This window comes from Haliotis rufescens, unplaced genomic scaffold, assembly GCF_023055435.1.
Source record: "Haliotis rufescens isolate VD_foot unplaced genomic scaffold, xgHalRufe1.0.p SCAF_1, whole genome shotgun sequence".
NCBI classification, from domain to species: Eukaryota; Metazoa; Mollusca; class Gastropoda; order Lepetellida; family Haliotidae; genus Haliotis; species Haliotis rufescens.
This window is the reverse complement of record NW_025963779.1, coordinates 9,778,254-9,790,465: the sequence shown is the minus strand read 5'-3', so window position 1 is coordinate 9,790,465 and position 12,212 is coordinate 9,778,254. Positions and strand designations below refer to the sequence as shown.

At 40.3% G+C, this 12,212-nt stretch overlaps 1 long non-coding RNA gene across 2 annotated transcripts in view; it reads left to right on the top strand.

Moving 5' to 3' along the window:
- Window positions 1-432: 432 nt before the first annotated feature.
- Window positions 433-12,212, top strand: part of LOC124136704 — a 38,336-nt gene continuing 26,556 nt past the window's right edge. For both annotated transcript variants that reach the window (XR_006861406.1, XR_006861407.2), the window contains exons 1-2: window positions 433-741; window positions 3,820-3,927. This is a non-coding gene — a long non-coding RNA (uncharacterized LOC124136704). The remainder of the gene's footprint in view (window positions 742-3,819; window positions 3,928-12,212) is intronic.

Genomic DNA, 12,212 nt, shown 5'->3' with positions numbered 1-12,212 from the left:
TTAATCAGGCAAGCGACATCTCACACATCGCCAGCACCGGAGAGAACTATACTAATACCATATATGCGTTCGCGGGTAAAGATTAGGGCACCTTTTGTTTGTAAACTGACTTTTCTCCAGAAACGCCGACTTTCCGGTTTTCTACGTATTGACATATGTGAGTAATGTATATATAATACGCGTGGGGCTGTTAAGTTTGTATCAAGTGGTATAACACATGGTTGCGCATGTATCACATTCTTGATTCAACACATTGTCCGTCGTGGCGTTGCCGAAAGGACGCGTAGGTGAGTATTAAAGGATTAAATAAAATCAGAATTTAATGGGTTTTTAATGTATATAGATACATACAAGCCTTCATGCTCCTTGAATTAAACTAATCATAAAGTTGGTTGTTCTTCTGTCCAGGGGGAGAGCGGGTACAGTCAACTTACAGTGTGGGGTTGATTCGATTGAGGAAAGGACCCAGTGGTAAATCAGATAGCCTAAACAGGCCCGAGTCGGTCTGGATATGTCCCACCAGTAACTACACGGGAAAATGTGAGGAGATGAGAGTTATCTAATCCAGTATAACATCACTATGGCAACAGTGACTACATGGGATGTTGTAAGATGAATTTTCTATCCCAGTATTACGTCACCATAGCAACAGCGATGACACTGGATAGTTTGAGGAGATGAGTTATCAACCCAGTATTACATCACCATGACAACAGCGATGACACAGAATGTCGTGAGAAGGTATGTCCAACAAACACATTATATTAGAAATTTGGTAAGCACTGGTATTATTCTAGCATACTAAGGATCATAATCGCGTTGAATCTGGGATTCGAACTCACTTTCAGCAACTCCTGAAACGTCTGTTACACCCTCTCACCTTTGCTCCGAGTGTAGATTAATAACTCTAGAAACCGTATGTACCTTTGAAATAAAGGACTAAATTTGGTTACTCTTATATGAATGTGTCTGTCTTTCCAGAAAATCACAAAGATTGGAATATTGCTAAGTGAAGCGTTATAAAGACTCGACTCGGTGCTTAGCCCTGTTTGTGCCGTAATTTGCTGATATTGAATGACTAATATCATCACAATGACAGCAGTGGCTGACACTGGAACTAGAAAACACTTTTTTCGATTAACACGATTTACATTTTAAGCATAATTAGCATGATTTCCAAGACAAACATCTACCAATGTACCACATAACGTTAATTTGTATTTTATTGCGCTTTAATATTCTATAAGTACCCGACCCGTGGCGGTAGGGTAACGTTAATGTTTTTTTAATGTCACTATAATATTTATAGAAGATATGGAAAGTACACGACAGGCCGGGTATTGTTGGTTAATGCTTTTGGCACCGTCTCGGACCCTTCACTGGCCCAGACTTTGAATAAATAGGAAACCAACTCTCTAAATCAACATTTCTTATATTTATATATTGATGTCCAATAAAATTACAAAAACGTAATTACATAATTATTAAACAAGTTCACTAAAATATTGGTTAAAGATCTAAATTATATTACCACCATTATCAAATAGCGCTTTTATAAGAGGCCTACAGAAACGTGTAGATCGAAAGCTTTCATTACCATACTTCGTCTTCTTAATGTCTGTATCTCCATATAGAACATGCAAATCAAAACATATAAACCCGATTAAGAGAAAACTAGCATGATAATCACTTGTGGAAGTAGTCCACGTCTCAATTACATATTATTGCTGTCATGCAAGGCAAATATTAGCTGACAGGAAGAAAACAACATCACCACGCGATCATTTCGCTTTGTGACGTCGACCGCCATTGACACGCGGAATTCTGGGTCACGCAAAATCTCGCGGCTGAAAGGGGCGCGCCGGAAGTGGATCAACGGAAATACTAGAGAGTTCCATTAGGGTCGTTCATCAGCTTTCGCCATATTACCGGGCCCAGACCTTAGTTGAATACTTGCATTGATTCAGTGTTTGTTATTTCGCTAGCCATTACCTCCAAGTTCCTCTGTATCTGAACGGAAATGGATCGTAAGTTTGTCTGGGTTCCAATTTTTAAATTGACCCCCGCATCAAACTGTCGATAGTGGCTCTTCCGGTCTTTTACACCCATGTCACGCGGAGGAAGAATTTGTTTCTAAGTTGCTATTAATTTCATTGACTTTATCGAAATCAGGGGTCGGACAAATATTTGCCTTTTGAATCAGCTTTTTGGCTTCTTGATCGTCTTGAGCAGGGGAGTGATGGTTGATCTGGGTTACATCGATTAGACGAAGCCAACAGTCTCCCTGTGAATAGCTGACATAGCAATGGAGACATTACTGTCCTTTTAAGTCGGACGACACAACTTAACCAGCGATTAGACCCAAGGAACATTAATAACAGCTGTTTATAGATTCCTACAGCTCGGGTTATTGGTATTCGACAGAAATCAGGCGTTGACGTTCTTCAATTGTTCATGATTGCGGAACCTCGTTAAGCTATGCAGTGAAAGGAAGGAATGGGTTTAGGAGAAGTTTTCTATCATGTTTTAGTTCGGGCTACATGTTCAGTCCTGCAGATTTGGCAGTTTATGTCGTGTTGCTTGTAATTTTCCACACTTCAAATTCAACCGACATCACTTACCGGGGAGGTCATTCGCTTGTAGGCCTGGGACGAGTCCAAATTTACTACCCGGGTACCCACTCCTCTATTACCCGACCCTACCCGGGTACCCACTGTAGGTCTGAAGAGATACAAAATGTCCGATTGGTAATTGTTTTTACCACAGCACTTGCAAAACGTATTAAGATACATGTATTAAACGATCTGGTCATGCATACACTGAAGTTGATTTAAGTTAGATCTTTATTCAACCATATAAAAAGTCAAAAGAAATGATTGCGTAGTCAGAAATAAATGCATTAGTGACTTGTAGTGTAACCATAGAGTTCTAGACAATTTTTGTCATTAAACTATATATCACATGACTAACACTGGGTCCGGGTAGTCCTGTTGGTACCCGGGTCCTCCTCAGTATCCACCCGTCCCGGGTATCCGAGTTACCCGTCCCAGCCCTATTCGCTTGGATATTTTCTCACAAGAGTTAAATCCAAGACGAAGACTCGTGTTTTAATCATACTAGTGATGATGAAAGAAACTGATGCAAACAAAGAAATGGAAAAGAGATGAATGAAATATTGACAAACAGTACCGGTCCGAAAATGATGACATATTTACATGTAGGTATCTGTAAATATTGGTTAACTTGTTTTACCTTCACCTTTAGACAATGTTTGAATTGGCTTTGATTCGAACGTGAGGAAAGGTTTCATGGAAAACTATTAAAGCATATCGGTTTTTTTGCCACTTTATTGAAATTCTGGATGTTTTGCATACCGTATCAATGAAACAGTTACTATATTCAATGTTAAAAGCAAACGATTTCAAGTTTTAATTGCTTGTACCTATGATTGTAATAACAGCATACTGAATACACAGGACCAACACAATGTTGGACAATCCAAGAACTGATACCTTAATTCATGTCATTGTGAGTTGAAGCCTAAATCAAATATTCCATGAATCCCCTTGTTGTGTGACATGATGCGCTTTAACACTCCTTGGTCATCTGATGAACGAGATCTCGCGAGAGATGTGACGGCAGCAGCCAGACGAAATATCATTGTCCACGTTTGAGACACCAAGTGTCAACATGCTATTGAGTTCACACAAGGTTTTAATAAAAGTCGAATAGAAGTCAATTCTCCCTCAAATATAAATTAATAAAGGCTGTTTGCTCTGAGTGTGATGGTATGTTTTTAATTACCATCTTGTCTTTCAGTGCTCGTCCACTTGACATGGATGTACGCGATGTCCCGGATAGAGCCTAACCCGCCATCCACGATCATTGAACACTGCCCTGTGAACAAGAGGCCAACTTAATGAAAGGGTATTATTTTCAAAATATTGACTTGTCGTTTCAATAAAGATTCGACAATCGCGGAACAATATTTGCTTTTTGGTGCTCTCAGTTTGTTGAGCATCTGATAAAAGATCAATTAACAGAAGGAAAACTGTCGCGATAAGAGATCCCCATTTGTTCTGACGCAGTGCCTCCGCAGCAAGCATCCCATGAGAGTACTCTTTTCAACCAATTATCTTTCCGCGAATCCTTCTCCGCGTTTGCGCCCCGCGCCTTTCATCGCGAGACAGCCGCGCGACGCTCACGAGCCCACGTGATGAATGACGACTTGCCATTTAGAATTGGACCCTCTTCATTTGGAATCGTTGTATCTCCATGAGAATAGCCAAAGAATTGGGTAGGATTCCCCCAAACATCTGTCCAACAGTAAGGTCGGACATGCAGTTCAGCCTGTAATGGCACTGTATTAATATTTTATTGTTTGCCTAGTAATTGATAGTTCGCCGACGTTATTTGCCTTTTCAAATAGGTGTTGAAATATAAATTGACTGACGATCGTGTTGTAATGATGAATATCAATCATTATTGTTATGGCTTGTCAATAGGTTTGGGGGCAGGGTTTATTCATATTTTTTCTCTATTTCGTCTGATTATTAAGTTGATTAAAGTTTTAAGACCAGGACTGGCACACCGAGGATTACAGACAACGACACCAGAATAATTCTAACCAAATGATCAATGTATAAACGATTGATAACAATGAGATATCCATCAAGAAGGATCCTTAACATAGCTTATGAAGAGGCGTCCTGGGCTTGTGAAGACATTGCCACTAAGAAGTGGGGACCAGGCCATTAACATGCTAATTTAGAGAGATGTATGACATGCGAGACTGTTCAAATCTATACGATCTTGCGGCTGCATGAATAAAATACAATATTTAGAATTGTATACGGTGTATTAGAGTACGGCTATGTCGAATGTTTGTAAGTCTTGGAATCAACCCGATTCCTTGACTGTACTTTACTTAATGAAATTAAACAACTGCGTCTTGTCGAAAATCGGTTATCGCGAAGCTTTCCTTCAAGTCCAACATAACCAAGTCCTCTTCGAGATGTCCGTTTATCTAGTTAAACGTGCAAGGGTGATCTACTGTGTTCAGCTGGGGGATGAAAAATTAAACGAATTGATCAAAGAAAATCAGGGATAACACCAGGTGTTCGCGAAAAGTGTACGCATGTCCTGTGCTAACTGTCAAGCAACCATCACTCATAGAAGAAAGAGGCCGGCACGTGTACCCACTTTACATCAACCGAACGTATTTTTTTACCAGTGGGTTAAGTTTGGTTTTCAATAAGTATATGCTCTCTCGGCGTGTAAGCTTAATGTGATTCAGGTCTTTGACGTTTGACCACTTTGGTGTAACCCGTGGACGCGGGTCGGTGCTGACAAACGAAGAATCAGTCCGATGTTGGACCTGGAGCCAGGATCATACGACTAAGGACGCAATTCTACGACTAAGGGGCGCAATTCTGCGACTAAGGACGCAATTCTACGACTAAGGGACGCAATTCTGCGACTAAGGGACGCAGTTCTGCGACTAAGGGACGCAGTTCTACGACCAGGGACGCAGTTCTACGTCTAAGGACGCAATTCTACGACTAAAGGACGCAATTCTGCGACTAAAGACGCAGTTCTACGACTAAGGGACGCAATTCTGCGACTACGGACGCAATTCTACGACTAAGGGACGCAATTCTGCGACTAAGGGACGCAGTTCTACGACAAAGGACGCAATTCTACGACTAAGGGACGCAATTCTGCGACAAAGGGACGCCATTCTACGACTAATAGACATAATTCTACGACTAAAGGGGAATACTTTTCCGACTAAGGACTAAGTGTCGCAATTCTACGACAAAGTGACGCTATTCTATGACTAAGGGACGCAATTCTACGACTAAGTGTCGAAATTCTACGACTAAGGACGCAATTCTATGGCTATGGGACGCAATTCTACGTCTATCCTTGTCCCAAGTTTTTGTCCTCCAGTGTGTCTACTTCAGGATCCTAAAGATCCTTACTCAGGATCCGATCGGATTAATAAACTATTAACGTAGGTCACACCTGGAAACTCCATGGTTAAAGGTCCACTTGAAAATATGTTGTCACTTCACCATGTGTGTACACTTTCTGAAGGACATTCTATGTCGCCTGTCGTGATTTTGGTGTAATAACCGTGACAATGGCGTCTAACGTCAATACAAATCTCCCACTGGCATACCTAGAGCAACTGAAATATAGTACTTGAAAGCTTGATACCATTCAGTCGTAATATCAATTGCACTGTGTATGCATTATTAACAGGTCACGGTAGGAGGTTAGAAAAACCTAACTAAATAATTAACCTGGTTATTGTGACAATATTTGGCCTATTGAGTGATTCAGACGTGCCGGTAATTAACCGTAAAGAGGTTCTTAGATTATTGGTTTCAGCGTTATTCAGCTAACATTGTACCAACCAGTTTAACATTATCATCTAGTTGATACAGGAAGATTTAATCTGTGTTAAACTTTCTCAAAGTCAATCAATTTAATATAGGGCCGAGGTACTGCCGCAGTTGTTGTGTGTCACCAAAGTGGTAATGGCAATTTTAAGGACACCATTTCGGGTCCCCCCAATATATAAAGTTGAAATATTAATACTGAAATAGTGTTCAAGACGGCGTTGAACACAACCAACTCATTCACTCACTCACGACCACACACATGCCACACTGTCCTTGCTGCAACAGACCTGGGAACATACGTACTAAGATCAACCCCGCTACAAAGTGTGAGGATATCATTGGGATATTTCTCTTTCAATAATTTTTTTATATTGGACATCCATTATCCACACTTATAATTTGCTGTAATTAAGGAGTGTCTTTCATATTATATTGGCGCTGAAAGGGTCAATATAACGTCAACAATAATACACTGTGACGTCATTAATATTATGACGCCATGTAACATGTTGGCTGTTTTACGTCCACAATGTCACAAGTTTTTAACAATTACGCGTGTGCTAGTGTTGTGTTCATATTACGTGCATAACTTCTGATAATATATTTCCCTGTATATGAGCAGTGAGAGAGAGAGAGAGAGAGAGAGAGAGAGAGAGAGAGAGAGAGAGAGAGAGAGAGAGAGAGAGAGAAGGATCTGGTACGAACACAGCGTATACGACTTTAATAAGGAGTGTTTATCGCTTTCCCGTCGTTGTTTTCAAATTACCAATGTAATGTTCTCGGCTCTGCATCTTAGTTATCATTGCTTGAGAAATGGATCGAACTATAAGTCTGTATTATCCTTATCATATTTGATATCCATACACATGTTAATTAGTGACCGAATACGCTCGCTACAGCCTGTACAAATAGCCGCTTTCGGCGGATATCCTTCCGTCCGCAAGGAATAAACAGATTGGAAAATATTTAGTTTTGTCTTTTATTCAATCAGAATATCATAGCCTTTATAGATCGGTCTTTCATCAGGAAAGATATTATCAAATCTTTATTTAGTGTGTCACTCTTGCGGGATTTCCCTGACAGAAAGTTACAATATTGATGGAGTTTTTGTGGACAACAAAGGACGGAATATACGACCTTGTCGCAGACTGCTTGATGGCATATTCATGTTGAGACTAGAAACACTAGGCGAGTATTCCCACATGCAAAGGATTAGTCCAACAATGTTACTGTTGACGCAAATGTCTGATTAGGAGTCTTATTGTTCTGCTTTTCTGTGGAGGAAAATATTATTTGATCCCGAAACTAGTTGTAATGAACTCCCCATCTGTTTTGCCAATGAGAACTTGGATGGTGACATAATGAAAGTTCTAACCTATGTGACTACATAAAGCAGGCGCTTGTTGTGGGTGTCCGGCCCAAGCGTGTAATACTGATTAAATTAGAATACCAAGCACTTCAATTTCCTTCAACAATAATGCAACAAGAAGCAATATTTCCTATCATAAATGAGGCAGTGTGTTAAATGAATAGGTTTATGTATGGCTTCAATCTGATCGTATATCTTAAGAAAGGCAGCATGCATTTTGCGAAGACATTAGCGTGTATGTTGTGTGAAACTACTCCAGGCCTCTGTGTGAAACTCGCTGAAAGGCACCCACAGAATGCCTCATTGATTTGTGACTGTAAAGCTTGGTAAACCTATTTGCTCTATGCGTGATGATATTCGCTCCGATGTGTTTTCTTCATTGTGCTGCTGTGTGGCAAATAGAATTAATTTACCGGATTAAGGGGTGCTGACTCAGATTTAATTTTTGCCTTTTGTAAATAAAATAATACCACCTCCCGACGGTGCGTGGATGTGAAATCAAATATTGCATTTTGTAATTAGGTTGGAGATCACTAAGTCAGGCGAGACAAACTAGCTCAGTCGGACTTGTTGTCAAGGAACAGGTAGACCCCTGTAGCTGGTTTACTAGTGTGTGCAGTGAGGTGGGCGAGGCCTCCATGCCACTTGGTGTACATTAGGGAGCATTAGGTGTTCGTAACATCACTAAGGTAGTAACCGTATTCAACCTAAAGGTGGCATACATGATATAACGTAGCTTATAACGAACTAGTAGGGTTGGATAAACAAACAATATACTTTACAGTGTCAAAACGTTGGTTATACATTGTGTATGAGGTGAGGTGAGGTGAAAAACGTCCAAGATTATTGCACTTATATAGCGACGTGCATGCACGTGTATGTGTGTGTGTGGCTGCTTGTACTAGTCCGGACTGATGCCGATTTATAGTGCTAGCTCACTGAGATACCATGCCGCAGTTTAACATGAGTACCCCACTCAGACACAGTATACTGACTCCGAGCCGACCAGTCCTTGTTTTAGCCCCTTAATGCCGAGCGCCAGACAGGGTAACAACAAGTACAATCTTTTAACGTCTTTTTGTATGACGCGGCCCGGGATCGAACCCTGGACCTTCCGCTCTCCGGGCGGACGCTCTACCACTAGACCACGGAGGCGGTCCATTGTGTATGAAGGTGCACCGACGAGATTATCACAATAACTTCTAGGTACGTGCGTAATATCACGTGACGCCTGCTTGTGATTACGACAGGCAGGTGATGATTGTGTAAGTCGGTGTACTACGTTCTGTTGGAACTACTTATGAAAAGAACGATCTACGTCATCAGTGACGTCATGTTGCCATAGTTATGACCCAGAGAAAATAGCTGGCCTTTACAAACAAACGCTTACTTTTAAATGCAAATTGTGCGTGTTGCGGTGCTACCGGTAGATACAACATGCTGATTGTCTCCTAACACGATGGGATGTAGGGGTGTTGGTAGGTTACTGACATGCTTACCCTTCTCTCGAGCACCTGATCACTTTCATATCAATCATATAATTGCCATCACTGTTTTGCCTTTGGCGCTATTGGAATCTGTTTCGGCGATAATCGAGACTGGTTATTATCTGTGGTTGGTGCTTTTAAAAAAATATTTTATTGTTTATTTGACGTATGTGAGCCCCGATGAGTTCAACTGGGGAGGTAATTAGTAACTACTATTTTTGTGAAATTGGGCTCTCTCTCTCTCTCTCTCTCTCTCTCTCTCTCTCTCTCTCTCTCTCTCTCTCTCTCTCTGTGTGTCTCTCTGTCTCTCCCTCTCCCTCTCTGTATCTCTCTGTCTCTCTCTGTCTGTCTGTCTGACTGTCTCTCTCTCTCTCTCTCTCTCTCTCTCTCTCTCTCTCTCTGTGTGTGTGTGTGTGCGCGTGTCTGCTTGTACTAGTCCGGACTCATTCTTATACTAATAGTTCTAGCACACTGAGATACCATGCCGTATTTTAACAGGAATACCTCACTCAGGCACAGTATACTGACACCTAGCCGACCAGTCTCTGTTTTAGCCCCTTAATGCGGAGACAACTAGCAGCAAGTACCATCATGTGGCCAGCAGTGTTGTGCCAAGTTGTACATCATGGCCAGCCGTGGTAACCCGTGTCAGTTTCACATCAGAACATCCAGGTTTCATAAAGCAATCAACCAAGTGTTGAAATATAAATGTATTACATATTCCAATGGGACAGCAAAATACGATACACTCATAGCAAAGAAAATAACACACACAAAAACGCAGTAAAGTTGTCATGTTTTATTCGGTCAAATCTATGGCAGCCGCTTAAAGTTTGATGTGAATGTCTTCGCAACGTCAGTAATAAACAAGGTGTCCAAGATATCATCGAAGGAATTCGAAGATTTATGTAACACTAAACTAGGTAACATAAACAGAATATATAATTGCATACTCAATATAAACAGACGATGTCATATTACATATTTATTTTGGATCATTCATGAGAATATGTAAGAAATGTTATCAATTAATTAATTATGCATTGCTCTTTTGTGGCTGAAGATATTACAAAATTCATAAGTCTATTCACGGCTATTGCAACGCCCACATGAGAAATATGCCATTTTCTTTTGATTAAACACTATTAACATTATATCCCGAATGATGAGAAAAATGCAAGACAATGTATAATGTAGTTTCACAAAAGAATAATAAGCCTTTGAAATGCAAGACTTTTAAAACATTATTACTCCATGGGAGCACCATTATCATTATATTTGATTAAATTGCACAATGACCATTATAATCCTTTAAGGAAACATTGTGACAAATGTCCCCTTCTACGTCTCACTATAATGCTATTTACATGAAAACTAAACACTGAATATTTAATGCGGCGGAAAACAAATGACATGAAACCCATATACCAAAGTTGCTCAACGTCAATATGCAAACTATTTCAATAAAATCAAGAATATCTTAAAGATTAAAACCAACACCTTCGGGGATATAGGAGTCAATGTGTTATTGGGTATTAAAGTTTAATTATTCCAACAAAGCATGTGCTAATGTGTTGGGCTCGCTTCGGTGTGGGCTCCCACTGCGGGACTGTTGTCCTCATTCGATACAGCATGTAAATTATGCACAGTGCGTAGATGTGCTTCAACGGAGCCAGAATACAACGGTGGGAAGTGCAAGGAACAGTTTCGCTTGGGTCCCTGGTTCAGTCTGATGGTGGGGTGTTCCTTTCAGTGCCATCAGTTACACGATCCCACTCTACTCCACTCTACTCTTTTTGAAACAATACTCTTTACTGGTAATTTATCCAAAATGAATATAAGGACTAAGTGTTTGAAATAATAAATGGATGTGAGTGTAACATGACCCCGCTATAACGTTTTAGCACACACAAGCGAAAATAAAGTTCAATAAACGTTATATGTTATTTGTAGAATTGTGGAGGTTTGGTTTTCTGCGTGTTTAGCGTTATACGCCCCCAATATGACAGCGCTGAAATATTTATATCAGAAATAATCTTCAATCTACAGGTTTCTGTATATTGGAATATGCATCATATTATTTTAGCTGTCATATTTTAATATAAAACAGCAACGCCAGAATAAACAGTATCGATGTTCCGACGAAACAGATTGGCGTAAAAGGCAGATATCCGTGGTCACCCAACTCATTTGCTTGTGGTATGTCTGAGAGTGTTAGTTATTTGGCAGCGTATGAACTGACCACCCTTACTAATACTTAGTACCCAATTGAAAATGTACCTGCGCGCAGATGCGGAGGTGTGCATGGTCGGCCACAGAGCTCCGCCCGTCCTTATAACGCAGTAATCAGCTTTGATGCCCGGCATTGTTGGACGTGTCAGAATTGTAAATAATAAATTCTGACGGTGGTGGGTCTTTGAATACCAGACCCCATAATACCCTGATGAAAATATTTGAAGAAGTGGTTGAATGAATTTGAGAGAAGGATAAACTAAAAACACAGAGTGTGCGTCACCGTCCCATTGGACTCGTGGCAAGGCAGGCGGATTTCTAGCAATATCTACCGCACAGTTCATTGGCAACAATGGCACACAAATACACTGTCCGATTGAATCTAGGCGGGATGATTAGCTACGGTTCTACGTAGGTGCCAATACTGAAAACATACACGCAGACTCGGGTAATGGCCGGACACAAGGCATGGAGGTCCTGGAGTTTTGAACCTGATCAAATATAATTTAATTTGCGTTTGGAAAAAATAATAAAATAATAGTTGCATCCGATATTTTCAAACCTGGTTTATCATTATTTCACGGACAGTCTTCCTATGTTTCTTTCACATTTGATAATATAATGACTTTGTTTTTATGATTATGTCTGTATTAAATATTTATGATATTTTCAGATATTGATTTATAACCGGCTTGTTTTCGTAATGATGAATTA